The 24,079-nt window shown below is 56.3% G+C and overlaps 1 long non-coding RNA gene across 1 annotated transcript in view; it reads right to left on the minus strand.

Annotated features, from left to right (window-relative positions):
• The window catches only part of LOC127922618 (uncharacterized), a 21,352-nt gene extending 596 nt beyond the window's left edge, over nt 1–20,756 (minus strand). Inside the window, exons 1-2 of the long non-coding RNA XR_008111753.1 lie at nt 20,523–20,756; nt 7,881–8,012 (exon numbers count right to left, since the gene is read on the minus strand). This is a non-coding gene — a long non-coding RNA (uncharacterized LOC127922618). The remainder of the gene's footprint in view (nt 1–7,880; nt 8,013–20,522) is intronic.
• Between the last annotated feature and the right edge of the window lie 3,323 nt (nt 20,757–24,079).

Raw genomic sequence — 24,079 nt, forward strand, 5'->3', positions numbered from 1 at the left:
CCCTGCCGCCACTCCACTCTAACCACTAGGCTACCCTGCCGCTACCTCCACTCTAACCACTAGGCTCCCTACCGCCACTCCACTCTAACCACTAGGCTACCCTGCCGCCACTCCACTTCTAACCACACCAGGCTACCCTACCGCCCTCCACTCTAACCACTAGGCTACCCTGCCGCCACTCCACTCTAACCACTAGGCTACCCTGCCACCACTCCACTCTAACCACTAGGCTACCCTGCCGCCACTCCACTCTAACCACTAGGCTACCCTGCCACCACTCCACTCTAACCACTAGGCTACCCTGCCACCACTCCACTCTAACCACTAGGCTACCCTGCCACCACTCCACTCTAACCACTAGGCTACCCTGCCACCCCTCCACTCTAACCACTAGGCTACCCTGCCACCACTCCACTCTAACCACTAGGCTACCCTGCCACCACTCCACTCTAACCACTAGGCTACCCTGCCTCCTCTCCACTCTAACCACTAGGCTACCCTGCCGCCACTCCACTCTAACCACTAGGCTACCCTGCCACCACTCCACTTCTAACCACTAGGCCACCCTTCCACCACTCCACTCTAACCACTAGGCTACCCTGCCACCCTCCACTCTAACCACTAGGCTACCCTGCCACCCCTCCACTCTAACCACTAGGCTACCCTGCCACCACTCCACTCTAACCACTAGGCTTCCTGCCACCCTCCACTCTAACCACTAGGCTACCCTGCCACCCCTCCACTCTAACCACTAGGCTACCCTGCCACCCTCCACTCTAACCACTAGGCTACCCTGCCACCACTCCACTCTAACCACTAGGCTACCCTGCCGCCACCCACTCTAACCACTAGGCTACCCTGCCACCACTCCACTCTAACCACTAGGCTACCCTGCCACCCCTCCACTCTAACCACTAGGCCACCCTGCCGCCCTCCACTCTAACCACTAGGCTACCCTGCCACCACTCCACTCTAACCACTAGGCTACCCTGCCGCCACTCCACTCTAACCACTAGGCTACCCTGCCGCCCTCCACTCTAACCACTAGGCTACCCTGCCACCCTCCACTCTAACCACTAGGCTACCCTGCCACCACTCCACTCTAACCACTAGGCTACCCTGCCGCCCCTCCACTCTAACCACTAGGCTACCCTGCCGCTCCACTCTAACCACTAGGCTACCCTGCCGCCCTCCACTCTAACCACTAGGCTACCCTGCCACCACTCCACTCTAACCACTAGGCTACCCTGCCACCTCTCCACTCTAACCACTAGGCTACCCTGCCACCCCTCCACTCTAACCACTAGGCTACCCTGCCGCCTCCACACTCTAACCACTAGGCTACCCTGCCGCCACTCCACTCTAACCACTAGGCTACCCTGCCACCACTCCACTCTAACCACTAGGCTACCCTGCCGCCACTCCACTCTAACCACTAGGCTACCCTGCCACCACTCCACTCTAACCACTAGGCTACCCTGCCGCCACTCCACTCTAACCACTAGGCTACCCTGCCGCCACTCCACTCTAACCACTAGGCTACCCTGCCGCCACTCCACTCTAACCACTAGGCTACCCTGCCGCCACTCCACTCTAACCACTAGGCTACCCTGCCGCCACTCCACTCTAACCACTAGGCTACCCTGCCACCACTCCACTCTAACCACTAGGCTACCCTGCCACCACTCCACTCTAACCACTAGGCTACCCTGCCACCTCTACACTCTAACCACTAGGCTACCCTGCCGCCACTCCACTCTAACCACTAGGCTACCCTGCCACCACTCCACTCTAACCACTAGGCCACCCTGCCACCACTCCACTTCTAACCACTAGGCTACCCTGCCACCAATCCACTCTAACCACTAGGCTACCCTGCCACCCTCCACTCTAACCACTAGTCTACCCTGCCACCACTCCACTCTAACCACTAGGCTTCCTGCCACCCCTCCACTCTAACCACTAGGCTACCCTGCCACCCTCCACTCTAACCACTAGGCCACCCTGCCACCCCTCCACTCTAACCACTAGGCTACCCTGCCACCACTCCACTCTAACCACTAGGCTACCCTGCCGCCACTCCACTCTAACCACTAGGCTACCCTGCCGCCACTCCACTCTAACCACTAGGCTACCCTGCCGCCACTCCACTCTAACCACTAGGCTACCCTGCCACCCCTCCACTCTAACCACTAGGCTACCCTGCCACCCCTCCACTCTAACCACTAGGCTACCCTGCCACCACTCCACTCTAACCACTAGGCTACCCTGCCGCCACTCCACTCTAACCACTAGGCTACCCTGCCGCCACTCCACTCTAACCACTAGGCTACCCTGCCGCCACTCCACTCTAACCACTAGGCTACCCTGCCACCCTCCACTCTAACCACTAGGCTACCCTGCCACCACTCCACTCTAACCACTAGGCTTCCCTGCCACCCCTCCACTCTAACCACTAGGCTACCCTGCCACCCCTCCACTCTAACCACTAGGCCACCCTGCCACCCCTCCACTCTAACCACTAGGCTACCCTGCCACCACTCCACTCTAACCACTAGGCTTCCCTGCCACCCCTCCACTCTAACCACTAGGCTACCCTGCCACCCCTCCACTCTAACCACTAGGCCACCCTGCCACCCTCCACTCTAACCACTAGGCTACCCTGCCACCACTCCACTCTAACCACTAGGCTACCCTGCCACTCTACACTCTAACCACTAGGCTACCCTGCCACCCCTCCACTCTAACCACTAGGCTACCTGCCACCACTCCACTCTAACCACTAGGCTACCCTGCCACCCCTCCACTCTAACCACTAGGCTACCCTGCCGCCCTCCACTCTAACCACTAGGCCACCCTGCCACCCCTCCACTCTAACCACTAGGCTACCCTGCCACCACTCCACTCTAACCACTAGGCTACCCTGCCACCACTCCACTCTAACCACTAGGCTACCCTGCCACCTCTACACTCTAACCACTAGGCTACCCTGCCACCACTACACTCTAACCACTAGGCCACCCTGCCACCACTCCACTCTAACCACTAGGCTACCCTGCCACCACTCCACTCTAACCACTAGGCTACCCTGCCACCTCTACACTCTAAACACTAGGCTACCCTGCCGCCACTCCACTCTAACCACTAGGCTACCCTGCCACCACTCCACTCTAACCACTAGGCCACCCTGACACCACTCCACTCTAACCACTAGGCTACCCTGCCACCAATCCACTCTAACCACTAGGCTACCCTGCCACCCTCCACTCTAACCACTAGGCTACCCTGCCACCACTCCACTCTAACCACTAGGCTTCCCTGCCACCCTCCACTCTAACCACTAGGCTACCCTGCCACCCTCCACTCTAACCACTAGGCCACCCTGCCACCCCTCCACTCTAACCACTAGGCTACCCTGCCACCACTCCACTCTAACCACTAGGCTACCCTGCCGCCACTCCACTCTAACCACTAGGCTACCCTGCCGCCACTCCACTCTAACCACTAGGCTACCCTGCCGCCACTCCACTCTAACCACTAGGCTACCCTGCCACCCCTCCACTCTAACCACTAGGCCACCCTGCCACCCCTCCACTCTAACCACTAGGCTACCCTGCCACCACTCCACTCTAACCACTAGGCTACCCTGCCGCCACTCCACTCTAACCACTAGGCTACCCTGCCGCCACCCACTCTAACCACTAGGCTACCCTGCCGCCACTCCACTCTAACCACTAGGCTACCCTGCCACCCTCCACTCTAACCACTAGGCTACCCTGCCACCACTCCACTCTAACCACTAGGCTACCCTGCCACCCCTCCACTCTAACCACTAGGCTACCCTGCCACCCCTCCACTCTAACCACTAGGCTACCCTGCCACCCTCCACTCTAACCACTAGGCTACCCTGCCACCACTCCACTCTAACCACTAGGCTACCCTGCCACCCCTCCACTCTAACCACTAGGCTACCCTGCCACCCTCCACTCTAACCACTAGGCCACCCTGCCACCCCTCCACTTCTAACCACTAGGCTACCCTGCCACCACTCCACTCTAACCACTAGGCTACCCTGCCACCTCTCCACTCTAACCACTAGGCTACCCTGCCACCCCTCCACTCTAACCACTAGGCTACCCTGCCACCACTCCACTCTAACCACTAGGCTTCCCTGCCACCCTCCACTCTAACCACTAGGCTACCCTGCCACCCCTCCACTCTAACCACTAGGCCACCCTGCCACCCCTCCACTCTAACCACTAGGCTACCCTGCCACCACTCCACTCTAACCACTAGGCTACCCTGCCACCACTCCACTCTAACCACTAGGCTACCCTGCCACCTCTACACTCTAACCACTAGGCTACCCTGCCACCACTCCACTCTAACCACTAGGCCACCCTGCCGCCTCCACTCTAACCACTAGGCTACCCTGCCGCCACTCCACTCTAACCACTAGGCTACCCTGCCACCTCTCCACTCTAACCACTAGGCTACCCTGCCACCCCTCCACTCTAACCACTAGGCTACCCTGCCACCTCTACACTCTAACCACTAGGCTACCCTGCCACCTCTCCACTCTAACCACTGGGCTACCCTGCCACCCTACACTCTAACCACTAGGCTACCCTGCCACCTCTCCACTCTAACCACTAGGCTACCCTGCCACCTCTACACTCTAACCACTAGGCTACCCTACCGCCACTCCACTCTAACCACTAGGCTACCCTGCCACCACTCCACTCTAACCACTAGGCTACCCTGCCGCCACTCCACTCTAACCACTAGGCTACCCTGCCGCTCCACTCTAACCACTAGGCTACCCTGCCGCTCTCCACTCTAACCACTAGGCTACCCTGCCGCCACTCCACTCTAACCACTAGGCTACCCTGCCACCTCTCCACTCTAACCACTAGGCTACCCTGCCGCCCCTACACTTCTAACCACTAGGCTACCCTGCCACCCTCCACTCTAACCACTAGGCTACCCTGCCGCCACTCCACTCTAACCACTAGGCTACCCTGCCACCACTCCACTCTAACCACTAGGCTACCCTGCCGCCTCTCCACTCTAACCACTAGGCTACCCTGCCGCCACTCCACTCTAACCACTAGGCTCCCTACCGCCACTCTCCACTCTAACCACTAGGCTACCCTGCCGCCACTCCACTCTAACCACTAGGCTACCCTACCGTCACTCCACTCTAACCACTAGGCTACCCTGCCGCTACCCACTCTAACCACTAGGCTACCCTGCCACCACCCACTCTAACCACTAGGCTACCCTGCCGCCACTCCACTTCTAACCACTAGGCTACCCCTGCCGCCACCCACTCTAACCACTAGGCTACCCTGCCACCACTCCACTCTAACCACTAGGCTACCCTGCCACCACTCCACTCTAACCACTAGGCTACCCTGCCACCCCTCCACTCTAACCACTAGGCCACCCTGCCACCACTCCACTCTAACCACTAGGCTACCCTGCCACCACTCCACTCTAACCACAAGGCTACCCTGCCTCTCTACACTCTAACCACTAGGCTACCCTGCCGCCACTCCACTCTAACCACTAGGCTACCCTGCCACCACTCCACTCTAACCACTAGGCCACCCTTCCACCACTCCACTCTAACCACTAGGCTACCCTGCCACCAATCCACTCTAACCACTAGGCTACCCTGCCACCCTCCACTCTAACCACTAGGCTACCCTGCCACCACTCCACTCTAACCACTAGGCTTCCTGCCACCCTCCACTCTAACCACTAGGCTACCCTGCCACCCTCCACTCTAACCACTAGGCCACCCTGCCACCCTCCACTCTAACCACTAGGCTACCCTGCCACCACTCCACTCTAACCACTAGGCTACCCTGCCGCCACTCCACTCTAACCACTAGGCTACCCTGCCGCCACCCACTCTAACCACTAGGCTACCCTGCCACCCCTCCACTCTAACCACTAGGCCACCTGCCGCCCTCCACTCTAACCACTAGGCTACCCTGCCACCACTCCACTCTAACCACTAGGCTACCCTGCCGCCACTCCACTCTAACCACTAGGCTACCCTGCCGCCACTCCACTCTAACCACTAGGCTACCCTGCCACCCCTCCACTCTAACCACTAGGCTACCCTGCCACCTCTCCACTCTAACCACTAGGCTACCCTGCCGCCACTCCACTCTAACCACTAGGCTACCCTGCCGCCCCTCCACTCTAACCACTAGGCTACCCTGCCGCCCCTCCACTCTAACCACTAGGCTACCCTGCCGCCTCTACACTCTAACCACTAGGCTACCCTGCCACCTCTCCACTCTAACCACTAGGCTACCCTGCCACCTCCACTCTAACCACTAGGCTACCCTGCCACCCTCCACTCTAACCACTAGGCTACCCTGCCGCCACTCCACTCTAACCACTAGGCTACCCTGCCGCCACTCCACTCTAACCACTAGGCTACCCTGCCGCCACTCCACTCTAACCACTAGGCTACCCTGCCACCACTCCACTCTAACCACTAGGCTACCCTGCCGCCACTCCACTCTAACCACTAGGCTACCCTGCCGCCCCTCCACTCTAACCACTAGGCTACCCTGCCACCTCCACTCTAACCACTAGGCTACCCTGCCGCCACTCCACTCTAACCACTAGGCTACCCTGCCGCCTTCCACTCTAACCACTAGGCTACCCTGCCGCCACTCCACTCTAACCACTAGGCTACCCTGCCGCCACTCCACTCTAACCACTAGGCTACCCTACACCACTCCACTCTAACCACTAGGCTACCCTGCCACCACTCCACTCTAACCACTAGGCTACCCTGCCACCCCTCCACTCTAACCACTAGGCCACCCTGCCACCACTCCACTCTAACCACTAGGCTACCCTGCCACCACTCCACTCTAACCACTAGGCTACCCTGCCACCTCTACACTCTAACCACTAGGCTACCCTGCCGCCACTCCACTCTAACCACTAGGCTACCCTGCCACCCCTCCACTCTAACCACTAGGCCACCCTTCCACCACTCCACTCTAACCACTAGGCTACCCTGCCACCAATCCACTCTAACCACTAGGCTACCCTGCCACCCCTCCACTCTAACCACTAGGCTACCCTGCCACCACTCCACTCTAACCACTAGGCTTCCCTGCCACCCCTCCACTCTAACCACTAGGCTACCCTGCCACCCCTCCACTCTAACCACTAGGCCACCCTGCCACCCTCCATTCTAACCACTAGGCTACCCTGCCACCACTCCACTCTAACCACTAGGCTACCCTGCCCACCACTCCACTCTAACCACTAGGCTACCCTGCCGCCACTCCACTCTAACCACTAGGCTACCCTGCCACCCCTCCACTCTAACCACTAGGCTACCCTGCCACCCTCCACTCTAACCACTAGGCTACCCTGCCACCACTCCACTCTAACCACTAGGCTACCCTGCCGCCACTCCACTCTAACCACTAGGCTACCCTGCCGCCACTCCACTCTAACCACTAGGCTACCCTGCCACCCCTCCACTCTAACCACTAGGCTACCCTGCCACCACTCCACTCTAACCACTAGGCTACCCTGCCACCTCTCCACTCTAACCACTAGGCTACCCTGCCACCCCTCCACTCTAACCACTAGGCCACCCTGCCACCCCTCCACTCTAACCACTAGGCTACCCTGCCACCACTCCACTCTAACCACTAGGCTACCCTGCCACCCTCCACTCTAACCACTAGGCTACCCTGCCACCACCCACTCTAACCACTAGGCTACCCTGCCGCCACTCCACTCTAACCACTAGGCTACCCTGCCACCACTCCACTCTAACCACTAGGCTACCCTGCCACCCCTCCACTCTAACCACTAGGCTACCCTGCCACCTCTCCACTCTAACCACTAGGCTACCCTGCCACCTCTCCACTCTAACCACTAGGCTACCCTGCCACCTCTACACTCTAACCACTAGGCTACCCTGCCACCTCTACACTCTAACCACTAGGCTACCCTGCCACCTCTCCACTCTAACCACTGGGCTACCCTGCCACCTCTACACTCTAACCACTAGGCTACCCTGCCACCTCTCCACTCTAACCACTGGGCTACCCTGCCACCTCTACACTCTAACCACTAGGCTACGCTGCCACCTCTCCACTCTAACCACTAGGCTACCCTGCCGCCACCCACTCTAACCACTAGGCTACCCTGCCGCCACTCCACTCTAACCACTAGGCTACCCTGCCGCCACTCCACTCTAACCACTAGGCTACCCTGCCGCCACTCCACTCTAACCACTAGGCTACCCTGCCACCACTCCACTCTAACCACTAGGCTACCCTACCACCACTCCACTCTAACCACTAGGCTACCCTGCCACCACTCCACTCTAACCACTAGGCTACCCTGCCACCCCTCCACTCTAACCACTAGGCCACCCTGCCACCACTCCACTCTAACCACTAGGCTACCCTGCCACCACTCCACTCTAACCACAAGGCTACCCTGCCTCCTCTACACACTCTAACCACTAGGCTACCCTGCCGCCACTCCACTCTAACCACTAGGCTACCCTGCCACCACTCCACTCTAACCACTAGGCCACCCTTCCACCACTCCACTCTAACCACTAGGCTACCCTGCCACCAATCCACTCTAACCACTAGGCTACCCTGCCACCCCTCCACTCTAACCACTAGGCTACCCTGCCACCACTCCACTCTAACCACTAGGCTTCCTGCCACCCCTCCACTCTAACCACTAGGCTACCCTGCCACCCTCCACTCTAACCACTAGGCCACCCTGCCACCCCTCCACTCTAACCACTAGGCTACCTGCCACCACTCCACTCTAACCACTAGGCTACCCTGCCGCCACTCCACTCTAACCACTAGGCTACCCTGCCGCCACTCCACTCTAACCACTAGGCTACCCTGCCACCCCTCCACTCTAACCACTAGGCCACCCTGCCACCCTCCACTCTAACCACTAGGCTACCCTGCCACCACTCCACTCTAACCACTAGGCTACCCTGCCGCCACTCCACTCTAACCACTAGGCTACCCTGCCGCCACTCCACTCTAACCACTAGGCTACCCTGCCGCCCCTCCACTCTAACCACTAGGCTACCCTGCCACCACTCCACTCTAACCACTAGGCTTCCCTGCCACCCTCCACTCTAACCACTAGGCTACCCTGCCACCCCTCCACTCTAACCACTAGGCCACCCTGCCACCCTCCACTCTAACCACTAGGCTACCCTGCCACCACTCCACTCTAACCACTAGGCTACCCTGCCACCACTCCACTCTAACCACTAGGCTACCCTGCCACCCCTCCACTCTAACCACTAGGCCACCCTGCCACCCCCTCCACTCTAACCACTAGGCTACCCTGCCACCACTCCACTCTAACCACTAGGCTCCCTACCGCCACTCCACTCTAACCACTAGGCTACCCTGCCGCCACTCCACTCTAACCACTAGGCTACCCTACCACCACTCCACTCTAACCACTAGGCCACCCTGCCACCCCTCCACTCTAACCACTAGGCTACCCTGCCACCACTCCACTCTAACCACTAGGCTACCCTGCCACCTCTACACTCTAACCACTAGGCTACCCTGCCACCTCTACACTCTAACCACTAGGCTACCCTGCCACCTCTACACTCTAACCACTGGGCTACCCTGCCACCTCTACACTCTAACCACTAGGCTACCCTGCCACCTCTCCACTCTAACCACTGGGCTACCCTGCCACCTCTACACTCTAACCACTAGGCTACGCTGCCACCTCTACACTCTAACCACTAGGCTACCCTGCCGCCACTCCACTCTAACCACTAGGCTACCCTGCCGCCACTCCACTCTAACCACTAGGCTACCCTGCCGCCACTCCACTCTAACCACTAGGCTACCCTGCCGCCACCCACTCTAACCACTAGGCTACCCTGCCACCACTCCACTCTAACCACTAGGCTACCCTACCGTCACTCCACTCTAACCACTAGGCTACCCTGCCACCACTCCACTCTAACCACTAGGCTACCCTGCCACCCTCCACTCTAACCACTAGGCCACCCTGCCACCACTCCACTCTAACCACTAGGCTACCCTGCCACCACTCCACTCTAACCACAAGGCTACCCTGCCTCCTCTACACTCTAACCACTAGGCTACCCTGCCGCCACTCCACTCTAACCACTAGGCTACCCTGCCACCACTCCACTCTAACCACTAGGCCACCCTTCCACCACTCCACTCTAACCACTAGGCTACCCTGCCACCAATCCACTCTAACCACTAGGCTACCCTGCCACCCCTCCACTCTAACCACTAGGCTACCCTGCCACCACTCCACTCTAACCACTAGGCTACCCTGCCACCCCTCCACTCTAACCACTAGGCTACCCTGCCACCCCTCCACTCTAACCACTAGGCCACCCTGCCACCCCTCCACTCTAACCACTAGGCTACCCTGCCACCACTCCACTCTAACCACTAGGCTACCCTGCCGCCACTCACTCTAACCACTAGGCTACCCTGCCGCCACCCACTTCTAACCACTAGGCTACCCTGCCACCCTCCACTCTAACCACTAGGCTACCCTGCCGCCCTCCACTCTAACCACTAGGCTACCCTGCCACCACTCCACTCTAACCACTAGGCTACCCTGCCGCCACTCCACTCTAACCACTAGGCTACCCTGCCGCCACTCCACTCTAACCACTAGGCTACCCTGCCACCCCTCCACTCTAACCACTAGGCTACCCTGCCACCACTCCACTCTAACCACTAGGCTACCCTGCCACCCCTCCACTCTAACCACTAGGCTACCCTGCCACCCTCCACTCTAACCACTAGGCCACCCTGCCACCCCTCCACTCTAACCACTAGGCTACCCTGCCACCACTCCACTCTAACCACTAGGCTACCCTGCCACCACTCCACTCTAACCACTAGGCTACCCTGCCACCCCTCCACTCTAACCACTAGGCTACCCTGCCACCCTCCACTCTAACCACTAGGCTACCCTGCCACCACTCCACTCTAACCACTAGGCTCCCCTACCGCCACTCCACTCTAACCACTAGGCTACCCTGCCGCCACTCCACTCTAACCACTAGGCTACCCTACCGCCACCCACTCTAACCACTAGGCTACCCTGCCACCACTCCACTCTAACCACTAGGCTACCCTGCCGCCACTCCACTCTAACCACTAGGCTACCCTGCCGCCACTCCACTCTAACCACTAGGCTACCCTGCCACCCCTCCACTCTAACCACTAGGCTACCCTGCCACCACTCCACTCTAACCACTAGGCTACCCTGCCACCCTCCACTCTAACCACTAGGCTACCCTGCCACCCCTCCACTCTAACCACTAGGCCACCCTGCCACCCCTCCACTCTAACCACTAGGCTACCCTGCCACCACTCCACTCTAACCACTAGGCCACCCTGCCACCACTCCACTCTAACCACTAGGCTACCCTGCCACCCTCCACTCTAACCACTAGGCCACCCTGCCACCCCCTCCACTCTAACCACTAGGCTACCCTGCCTCCTCTACACTCTAACCACTAGGCTACCCTGCCGCCACTCCACTCTAACCACTAGGCTACCCTGCCACCACTCCACTCTAACCACTAGGCCACCCTTCCACCACTCCACTCTAACCACTAGGCTACCCTGCCACCAATCCACTCTAACCACTAGGCTACCCTGCCACCCCTCCACTCTAACCACTAGGCTACCCTGCCACCACTCCACTCTAACCACTAGGCTACCCTGCCACCCCTCCACTCTAACCACTAGGCTACCCTGCCACCCCTCCACTCTAACCACTAGGCTACCCTGCCACCCCTCCACTCTAACCACTAGGCTACCCTGCCACCACTCCACTCTAACCACTAGGCTACCCTGCCACCACTCCACTCTAACCACTAGGCTACCCTGCCGCCACTCCACTCTAACCACTAGGCTACCCTGCCACCCCTCCACTCTAACCACTAGGCCACCCTGCCGCCCCCTCCACTCTAACCACTAGGCTACCCTGCCACCACCCACTCTAACCACTAGGCTACCCTGCCGCCACTCCACTCTAACCACTAGGCTACCCTGCCACCACTCCACTCTAACCACTAGGCTACCCTGCCCCCCTCCACTCTAACCACTAGGCTACCCTGCCACCACTCCACTCTAACCACTAGGCTTCCTGCCACCCCCTCCACTCTAACCACTAGGCTACCCTGCCACCCCTCCACTCTAACCACTAGGCCACCCTGCCACCCTCCACTCTAACCACTAGGCTACCCTGCCACCACTCCACTCTAACCACTAGGCCACCCTGCCACCACTCCACTCTAACCACTAGGCTACCCTGCCACCCCTCCACTCTAACCACTAGGCTACCCTGCCACCCTCCACTCTAACCACTAGGCTACCCTGCCACCACTCCACTCTAACCACTAGGCTCCCCTACCGCCACTCCACTCTAACCACTAGGCTACCCTGCCGCCACTCCACTCTAACCACTAGGCTACCCTACCGTCACTCCACTCTAACCACTAGGCTACCCTGCCGCCACTCCACTCTAACCACTAGGCTACCCTGCCACCACTCCACTCTAACCACTAGGCTACCCTGCCGCCACTCCACTCTAACCACTAGGCTACCCTGCCGCCACTTCACTCTAACCACTAGGCTACCCTGCCGCCACTCCACTCTAACCACTAGGCTACCCTGCCACCACTCCACTCTAACCACTAGGCTACCCTGCCACCCTCCACTCTAACCACTAGGCCACCCTGCCACCACTCCACTCTAACCACTAGGCTACCCTGCCACCACTCCACTCTAACCACTAGGCTACCCTGCCTCCTCTACACTCTAACCACTAGGCTACCCTGCCGCCACTCCACTCTAACCACTAGGCTACCCTGCCACCACTCCACTCTAACCACTAGGCCACCCTTCCACCACTCCACTCTAACCACTAGGCTACCCTGCCACCAATCCACTCTAACCACTAGGCTACCCTGCCACCCCTCCACTCTAACCACTAGGCTACCCTGCCACCACTCCACTCTAACCACTAGGCTTCCCTGCCACCTCTCCACTCTAACCACTAGGCTACCCTGCCACCCTCCACTTCTAACCACTAGGCTACCCTGCCACCCCTCCACTCTAACCACTAGGCTACCCTGCCACCACTCCACTCTAACCACTAGGCTACCCTGCCACCACTCCACTCTAACCACTAGGCTACCCTGCCGCCACCCACTCTAACCACTAGGCTACCCTGCCACCACTCCACTCTAACCACTAGGCTACCCTGCCGCCCTCCACTCTAACCACTAGGCTACCCTGCCACCACTCCACTCTAACCACTAGGCTTCCTGCCACCCTCCACTCTAACCACTAGGCTACCCTGCCACCCTCCACTCTAACCACTAGGCCACCCTGCCACCCTCCACTCTAACCACTAGGCTACCCTGCCACCACTCCACTCTAACCACTAGGCCACCCTGCCACCACTCCACTCTAACCACTAGGCTACCCTGCCACCCTCCACTCTAACCACTAGGCCACCCTGCCACCCCTCCACTCTAACCACTAGGCTACCCTGCCACCACTCCACTCTAACCACTAGGCTCCCCTACCGCCACTCCACTCTAACCACTAGGCTACCCTGCCGCCACCCACTCTAACCACTAGGCTACCCTGCCGCCACTCCACTCTAACCACTAGGCTACCCTGCCGCCACTCCACTCTAACCACTAGGCTACCCTGCCACCACTCCACTCTAACCACTAGGCTACCCTGCCGCCACTCCACTCTAACCACTAGGCTACCCTGCCGCCACTCCACTCTAACCACTAGGCTACCCTGCCGCCACTCCACTCTAACCACTAGGCTACCCTGCCACCACTCCACTCTAACCACTAGGCTACCCTGCCACCCCTCCACTCTAACCACTAGGCCACCCTGCCACCACTCCACTCTAACCACTAGGCTACCCTGCCACCACTCCACTCTAACCACTAGGCTACCCTGCCTCCTCTACACTCTAACCACTAGGCTACCCTGCCGCCACTCTACTCTAACCACTAGGCTACCCTGCCACCACTCCACTCTAACCACTAGGCCACCCTTCCACCACTCCACTCTAACCACTAGGCTACCCTGCCACCAATCCACTCTAACCACTAGGCTACCCTGCCACCCCTCCACTCTAACCACTAGGCTACCCTGCCACCACTCCACTCTAACCACTAGGCTTCCCTGCCACCCCTCCACTCTAACCACTAGGCTACCCTGCCACCCTCCACTCTAACCACTAGGCCACCCTGCCACCCCTCCACTCTAACCACTAGGCTACCCTGCCACCACTCCACTCTAACCACTAGGCTACCCTGCCACCACTCCACTCTAACCACTAGGCTACCCTGCCGCCACTCCACTCTAACCACTAGGCTACCCTGCCACCCTCCACTCTAACCACTAGGCCACCCTGCCGCCCTCCACTCTAACCACTAGGCTACCCTGCCACCACTCCACTCTAACCACTAGGCTACCCTGCCACCACTCCACTCTAACCACTAGGCTACCCTGCCGCCACTCCACTCTAACCACTAGGCTACCCTGCCACCCCTCCACTCTAACCACTAGGCTACCCTGCCACCACTCCACTCTAACCACTAGGCTTCCCTGCCACCCTCCACTCTAACCACTAGGCTACCCTGCCACCCCTCCACTCTAACCACTAGGCCACCCTGCCACCCCTCCACTCTAACCACTGGGCTACCCTGCCACCACTCCACTCTAACCACTAGGCCACCCTGCCACCACTCCACTCTAACCACTAGGCTACCCTGCCACCACTCCACTCTAACCAAATCAAATCAAAATCAAATCAAATTTATTTATATAGCCCTTCGTACATCAGCTGATATCTCAAAGTGCTGTACAGAAACCCAGCCTAAAACCCCAAACAGCAAACAATGCAGGTGTAAAAGCACGGTGGCTAGGAAAAACTCCCTAGAAAGGCCAAAACCTAGGAAGAAACCTAGAGAGGAACCGGGCTATGTGGGGTGGCCAGTCCTCTTCTGGCTGTGCCGGGTAGAGATTATAACAGAACATGACCAAGATGTTCAAATGTTCATAAATGACCAGCATGGTCGAATAATAATAAGGCAGAACAGTTGAAACTGGAGCAGCAGCACAGTCAGGTGGACTGGGGACAGCAAGGAGCCTTCATGTCAGGTAGTCCTGGGGCACGGTCCTAGGGCTCAGGTCAGTTGAAACTGGAACAGGAGCATGGCCAGGTGGACTGGGGACAGCAAGGAGTCCTCATGTCAGGTAGTCCTGGGACATGGTCCTAGGGCTCAGGTCCTCCGAGAGAGAGAAAGAAAGAGAGAAGGAGAGAATTAGAGAACGATCACTTAGATTCACACAGGACACCGAATAGGACAGGAGAAGTACTCCAGATATAACAAACTGACCCTAGCCCCCCGACACATAAACTACTGCAGCATAAATACTGGAGGCTGAGACAGGAGGGGTCAGGAGACACTGTGGCCCCATCCGAGGACACCCCCGGACAGGGCCAAACAGGAAGGATATAACCCCACCCACTTTGCCAAAGCACATCCCCCACACCACTAGAGGGATATCTTCAACCACCAACTTACCATCCTGAGACAAGGCCGAGTATAGCCCACAAAGATCTCCGCCACGGTACAACCCAAGGGGGGCAACCCAGACAGGCCGACCACAACAGTGAATCAACCCACCCAGGTGACGCACCCCCAGGGACGGCACGAGAGAGCCCCAGCAAGCCAGTGACTCAGCCCCGTAACAGGGTTAGATGCAGAGAATCCCAGTGGAAAGAGGGGAACCGGCCAGGCAGAGACAGCAAGGGCGGTTCGTTGCTCCAGAGCCTTTCCGTTCACCTTCCCACTCCTGGGCCAGACTACACTCAATCATATGACCCACTGAAGAGATGAGTCTTCAGTAAAGACTTAAAGGTTGAGACCGAGTTTGCGTCTCTGACATGGGTAGGCAGACCGTTCCATAAAAATGGAGCTCTATAGGAGAAAGCCCTGCCTCCAGCTGTTTGCTTAGAAATTCTAGGGACAATTAGGAGGCCTGCGTCTTGTGACCGTAGCGTACGTGTAGGTATGTACGGCAGGACCAAATCAGAGAGGTAGGTAGGAGCAAGCCCATGTAATGCTTTGTAGGTTAGCAGTAAAACCTTGAAATCAGTCCTTGCCTTAACAGGAAGCCAGTGTAGAGAAGCTAGCACTGGAGTAATATGGTCATATTTTTTGGTTCTAGTCAGGATTCTAGCAGCCGTATTTAGCACTAACTGAAGTTTATTTAGTGCTTTATCCGGGTAGCCGGAAAGTAGAGTAGAGCATTGCAGTGCTCTAACCTAGAAGTGACAAAAGCATAGATATATTTTTCTGCATCACTTTTGGAAAGAAAGTTTCTGATTTTTGCAATGTTACGTAGATGGAAAAAAAGCTGTCCTTGAAACAGTCTTGATATGTTCTTCAAAAGAGAGATCAGGGTCCAGAGTAACGCCGAGGTCCTTCACAGTTTTATTTGAGACGACTGTACAACCATTAAGATTAATTGTCAGATTCAACAGAAGATCTCTTTGTTTCTTGGGACCTAGAACAAGCATCTCTGTTTTGTCTGAGTTTAATAGTAGAAAGTTTGCAGCCATCCACTTCCTTATGTCTGAAACACATGCTTCTAGCGAGGGCAATTTTGGGGCTTCACCATGTTTCATTGAAATGTAAAGCTGTGTGTCATCCGCATAGCAGTGAAAGTTTACATTATGTTTTCGAATAACATCCCCAAGAGGTAAAATATATAGTGAAAACAATAGTGGTCCTAAAACAGAACCTTGAGGAACACCGAAATGTACAGTTGATTTGTCAGAGGACAAACCATTCACAGAGACAAACTGATATCTTTCCGACAGATAAGACCTAAACCAGGCCAGAACATGTCCGTGTAGACCAATTTGGGTTTCCAATCTCTCCAAAAGAATGTGGTGATCGATGGTATCAAAAGCAGCACTAAGGTCTAGGAGCACGAGGACAGATGCAGAGCTCGGTCCGATGCCATTAAAATGTCATTTACCACCTTCACAAGTGCCGTCTCAGTGCTATGATGGGGTCTAAAACCAGACTGAAGCATTTCGTATACATTGTTTGTCTTCAGGAAGGCAGTTAGTTGCTGCGCAACAGCCTTCTCTAAAATCTTTGAGAGGAATGGAAGATTCGATATAGGCCGATAGTTTTTTATATTTTCTGGGTCAAGGTTTGGCTTTTTCAAGAGAGGCTTTATTACTGCCACTTTTAGTGAGTTTGGTACACATCCAGTGGATAGAGAGCCATTTATTATGTTCAACATAGGAGGGCCAAGCACAGGAAGCAGCTCTTTCAGTAGTTTAGTTGGAATAGGGTCCAGTATACAGCTTGAAGGTTTAGAGGCCATGATTATTTTCATCATTGTGTCAAGAGATATAGTACTAAAACACTTGAGCGTCTCTCTTGATCCTAGGTCCTGGCAGAGTTGTGCAGACTCAGGACAACTGAGGTTTGGAGGAATACGCAGGTTTAAAGAGGAGTCCGTAATTTGCTTTCTAATAATCATAATCTTTTCCTCAAAGAAGTTCATGAATTTATCACTGCTAAAGTGAAAGTCATCCTCTCTGGGGAATGCTGCTTTTTAGTTAGCTTTGCCACAGTATCAAAAAGGAATTTCGGATTGTTCTTATTTTCCTCAATTAAGTTAGAAAAATAGGACGATCGAGCAGCAGTAAGGGCTCTTCGGTACTGCACGGTACCGTCCTTCCAAGCTAGTCGGAAGACTTCCAGTTTGGTGTGGCGCCATTTCCGTTCCAATTTTCTGAAGCTTGCTTCAGAGCTCGGTATTTTCTGTGTACCAGGGAGCTAGTTTCTTATGAGACATTTTTTAGTTTTTAGGGGTGCAACTGCATCTAGGTATTGCGCAAGGTTAAATTGAGATCCTCAGTTAGGTGGTTAACGGATTTTTGTCCTCTGGCGTCCTTGGGTAGGCAGAGGGAGTCTGGAAGGGCATCAAGGAATCTTTGTGTTGTCTGTGAATTTATAGCACGACTTTTGATGTTCCTTGGTTGGGGTCTGAGCAGATTATTTGTTGCAATTGCAAACGTAATAAAATGGTGGTCCGATAGTCCAGGATTATGAGGAAAACATTAAGATCCACAACATTTATTCCATGGGACAAAACTAGGTCCAGCGTATGACTGTGACAGTGAGTGGGTCCAGAGACATGTTGGACAAACCCACTGAGTCGATGATGGCTCCAAAAGCCTTTTGGAGTGGGTCTGTGGACTTTTCCATGTGAATATTAAAGTCACCAAAGATTAGAATATTATCTGCAATGACTACAAGGTCTGATAGGAATTCAGGGAACTCAGTGAGAAACGCTGTATATGGCCCAGGAGGCCTGTAAACAGTAGCTATAAAAAGTGATTGAGTAGGCTGCATAGATTTCATGACTAGAAGCTCAAAAGACGAAAACGCCATTTTTTTTTTTGTAAATTGAAATTTGCTATCGTAAATGTTAGCAACACCTCCGCCTTTGCGGGATGCACGGGGGATATGGTCACTAGTGTAGCCAGGAGGTGAGGCCTCATTTAACACAGTAAATTCATCAGGCTTAAGCCATGTTTCAGTCAGGCCAATCACATCAAGATTATGATCAGTGATTAGTTCATTGACTATAATTGCCTTTGAAGTAAGGGATCTAACATTAAGTAGCCCTATTTTGAGATGTGAGGTATCATGATCTCTTTCAGTAATGACAGGAATGGAGGTGGTCTTTATCCTAGTGAGATTGCTAAGGCGAACACCGCCATGTTTAGTTTTGCCCAACCTAGGTCGAGGCACAGACACGGTCTCAATGGTGATAGCTGAGCTGACTACACTGACTATGCTAGTGGCAGACTCCACTATGCTGGCAGGCTGGCTAACAGCCTGCTGCCTGGCCTGCACCCTATTTCATTGTGGAGCTAGAGGAGTTAGAGCCCTGTCTATGTTGGCAGATAAGATGAGAGCACCCTCCAGCTAGGATGGAGTCCGTCACTCCTCAGCAGGTCAGGCTTGGTCCTGTTTGTGGGTGAGTCCCAGAAAGAGGGCCAATTATCTACAAATTCTATCTTTTGGGAGGGGCAGAAAACAGTTTTCAACCAGCGATTGAGTTGTGAGACTCTGCTGTAGAGCTCATCACTCCCCTAACTGGGAGGGGGCCAGAGACAATTACTCGATGCCGACACATCTTTCTAGCTGATATGCACGCAGAAGACTAGGTTGCGCTGGTGATCTCTGACTGTTTCATCCTAACATCGTTGGTGCCGACGTGGATAACAATATCTCTATACTCTCTACACTCGCCAGTTTTAGCTTTAGCCAGCACCATCTTCAGATTAGCCTTAACGTCGGTAGCCCTGCCCCGGGTAAACAATGTATGATCGCTGGATGATTCGCTTTAAGTCTAATACTGCGGGTAATGGAGTCGCCAATGACTAGAGTTTTCAATTTGTCAGAGCTAATGGTGGGAAGCTTCTCGGCGTCTCAGACCCCGTAACGGGAGGAGTAGAGACCAGAGAAGACTCGGCCTCTGACACCGACCCGCTGCTTAATGGGGAAAACCGGTTGAAAGTTTCTGTCTGCTGAATGAGCGACACCGGTTGAGCTTTCCTACAGCATTTCCTTCCAGAAACCGTGAGAAAGTTGTCCGGCTGCGGGGACTGTGCCAGGGGATTTATACTACTATCTGTACTTACTGGTAGGCCACCCTGCCACCACTCCACTCTAACCACTAGGCTACCCTGCCGCCACTCCACTCTAACCACTAGGCTACCCTGCCACCTCTCCACTCTAACCACTAGGCTACCCTGCCACCTCTCCACTCTAACCACTAGGCTACCCTGCCACCCTCCACTCTAACCACTAGGCTACCCATCCACCTCTACACTTCTAACCACTAGGCTACCCTGCCACCTCTACACTCTAACCACTAGGCTACCCTGCCACCTCTACACTCTAACCACTGGGCTACCCTGCCACCTCTACACTCTAACCACTAGGCTACCCTGCCACCTCTACACTCTAACCACTAGGCTACCCTGCCACCTCTACACTCTAACCACTAGGCTACCCTGCCACCTCTACACTCTAACCACTAGGCTACCCTGCCACCTCTACACTCTAACCACTGGGCTACCCTGCCACCTCTACACTCTAACCACTAGGCTACCCTGCCACCTCTCCACTCTAACCACTGGGCTACCCTGCCACCTCTACACTCTAACCACTAGGCTACCCTGCCACCTCTACACATTAACCACTAGGCTACCCTGCCGCCACTCCACTCTAACCACTAGGCTACCCTGCCGCCACTCCACTCTAACCACTAGGCTACCCTGCCGCCTCCACTCTAACCACTAGGCTACCCTGCCACCTCTCCACTCTAACCACTAGGCTACCCTGCCACCTCTCCACTCTAACCACTAGGCTACCCTGCCACCTCTACACTCTAACCACTAGGCTACCCTGCCGCCACTCCACTCTAACCACTAGGCTACCCTGCCACCACTCCACTCTAACCACTAGGCTACCCTGCCGCCACTCCACTCTAACCACTAGGCTACCCTACCGCCACTCCACTCTAACCACTAGGCTACCCTACCGCCACTCCACTCTAACCACTAGGCTACCCTGCCGCCACTCCACTCTAACCACTAGGCTACCCTGCCACCTCTCCACTCTAACCACTAGGCTACCCTGCCACCTCTACACTCTAAACCACTAGGCTACCCTGCCGCCTCTCCACTCTAACCACTAGGCTACCCTGCCACCTCTACACTCTAACCACTAGGCTACCCTGCCACCACTCCACTCTAACCACTAGGCTACCCTGCCGCCACTCCACTCTAACCACTAGGCTACCCTGCCGCCACTCCACTCTAACCACTAGGCTACCCTGCCGCCACTCCACTCTAACCACTAGGCTACCCTGCCGCCACTCCACTCTAACCACTAGGCTACCCTGCCACCACTCCACTCTAACCACTAGGCTACCCTGCCGCCACTCCACTCTAACCACTAGGCTACCCTGCCGCCACTCCACTCTAACCACTAGGCTACCCTACCGCCACTCCACTCTAACCACTAGGCTACCCTACCGCCACTCCACTCTAACCACTAGGCTACCCTGCCGCCTCTCCACTCTAACCACTAGGCTACCCTGCCGCCACCTACTCTAACCACTAGGCTACCCTGCCACCACTCCACTCTAACCACTAGGCTACCCTGCCACCACTCCACTCTAACCACTAGGCTACCCTGCCACCCCTCCACTCTAACCACTAGGCCACCCTGCCACCACTCCACTCTAACCACTAGGCTACCCTGCCACCACTCCACTCTAACCACTAGGCTACCCTGCCTCCTCTACACTCTAACCACTAGGCTACCCTGCCGCCCTCCACTCTAACCACTAGGCTACCCTGCCGCCACTCCACTCTAACCACTAGGCTACCCTGCCACCTCTACACTCTAACCACTAGGCTACCCTGCCACCACTCCACTCTAACCACTAGGCTACCCTGCCGCCACTCCACTCTAACCACTAGGCTACCCTGCCGCCACTCCACTCTAACCACTAGGCTACTCCTGCCGCCACTCCACTCTAACCACTAGGCTACCCTACCGCCACTCCACTCTAACCACTAGGCTACCCTGCCACCACTCCACTCTAACCACTAGGCTACCCTGCCGCCACTCCACTCTAACCACTAGGCTACCCTGCCGCCACCCACTCTAACCACTAGGCTACCCTACCGCCACTCCACTCTAACCACTAGGCTACCCTACCGCCACTCCACTCTAACTACTAGGCTACCCTGCCGCCACACTCTAACCACTAGGCTACCCTGCCACCACTCCACTCTAACCACTAGGCTACCCTGCCACCACTCCACTCTAACCACTAGGCTACCCTACCACCTCTACACTCTAACCACTAGGCTACCCTGCCACCACTCCACTCTAACCACTAGGCTACCCTGCCACCCTCCACTCTAACCACTAGGCTACCCTGCCACCACTCCACTCTAACCACTAGGCTACCCTGCCACCCCTCCACTCTAACCACTAGGCTACCCTGCCACCCCTCCACTCTAACCACTAGGCTACCCTGCCACCACTCCACTCTAACCACTAGGCTACCCCTGCCGCCTCTACACTCTAACCACTAGGCTACCCTGCCACCACTCCACTCTAACCACTAGGCTACCCTACCACCTCTACACTCTAACCACTAGGCCAACCCCTCCACTCTAACCACTAGGCTACCCTGCCACCACTCCACTCTAACCACTAGGCCACCCTGCCACCCTCCACTCTAACCACTAGGCTACCCTGCCACCACTCCACTCTAACCACTAGGCCACCCTGCCACCACTCCACTCTAACCACTAGGCTACCCTGCCGCCACTCCACTCTAACCACTAGGCTACCCTGCCACCTCTCCACTCTAACCACTAGGCTACCCTGCCACCTCTCCACTCTAACCACTAGGCTACCCTGCCCCCCTCCACTCTAACCACTAGGCTACCCATCCACCTCTACACTCTAACCACTAGGCTACCCTGCCACCTCTACACTCTAACCACTAGGCTACCCTGCCACCTCTACACTCTAACCACTGGGCTACCCTGCCACCTCTACACTCTAACCACTAGGCTACCCTGCCACCTCTCCACTCTAACCACTAGGCTACCCTGCCACCACCTCTACACTCTAACCACTAGGCTACCCTGCCACCTCTACACTCTAACCACTAGGCTACCCTGCCACTCTACACTCTAACCACTGGGCTACCCTGCCACCTCTACACTCTAACCACTAGGCTACCCTGCCACCTCTACACTCTAACCACTAGGCTACCCTGCCGCCACTCCACTCTAACCACTAGGCTACCCTGCCGCCACTCCACTCTAACCACTAGGCTACCCTGCCACCTCTCCACTCTAACCACTAGGCTACCCTGCCACCTCTCCACTCTAACCACTAGGCTACCCTGCCACCTCTCCACTCTAAACCACTAGGCTACCCTGCCACCTCCACTCTAACCACTAGGCTACCCTGCCGCCACTCCACTCTAACCACTAGGCTACCCTGCCACCACTCCACTCTAACCACTAGGCTACCCTGCCGCCACTCCACTCTAACCACTAGGCTACCCTACCGCCACCCACTCTAACCACTAGGCTACCCTACCGCCACTCCACTCTAACCACTAGGCTACCCTGCCGCCACTCCACTCTAACCACTAGGCTACCCTGCCACCTCTCCACTCTAACCACTAGGCTACCCTGCCACCTCCACTCTAACCACTAGGCTACCCTGCCGCCTCCACTCTAACCACTAGGCTACCCTGCCACCTCTACACTCTAACCACTAGGCTACCCTGCCGCCACCCACTCTAACCACTAGGCTACCCTGCCGCCACCCACTCTAACCACTAGGCTACCCTGCCGCCACTCCACTCTAACCACTAGGCTACCCTACCGCCACACTCCACTTCTAACCACTAGGCTACCCACCGCCCTCCACTCTAACCACTAGGCTACCCTGCCACCACTCCACTCTAACCACTAGGCTACCCTGCCGCCACCCACTCTAACCACCAGGCTACCCTGCCGCCACTCCACTCTAACCACTAGGCTACCCTACCGCCACTCCACTCTAACCACTAGGCTACCCTACCGCCACTCCACTCTAACCACTAGGCTACCCTGCCACCACTCCACTCTAACCACTAGGCTACCCTGCCGCCACTCTACTCTAACCACTAGGCTACCCTGCCACCACTCCACTCTAACCACTCAGGCTACCCTGCCACCACTCCACTCTAACCACCAGGCTACCCTGCCACCCCTCCACTCTAACCACTAGGCCACCCTGCCACCACTCCACCTCTAACCACTAGGCTACCCTGCCACCACTCCACTC

Source organism: Oncorhynchus keta, unplaced genomic scaffold, assembly GCF_023373465.1.
Source record: "Oncorhynchus keta strain PuntledgeMale-10-30-2019 unplaced genomic scaffold, Oket_V2 Un_contig_26436_pilon_pilon, whole genome shotgun sequence".
NCBI lineage: Eukaryota > Metazoa > Chordata > Actinopteri > Salmoniformes > Salmonidae > Oncorhynchus > Oncorhynchus keta.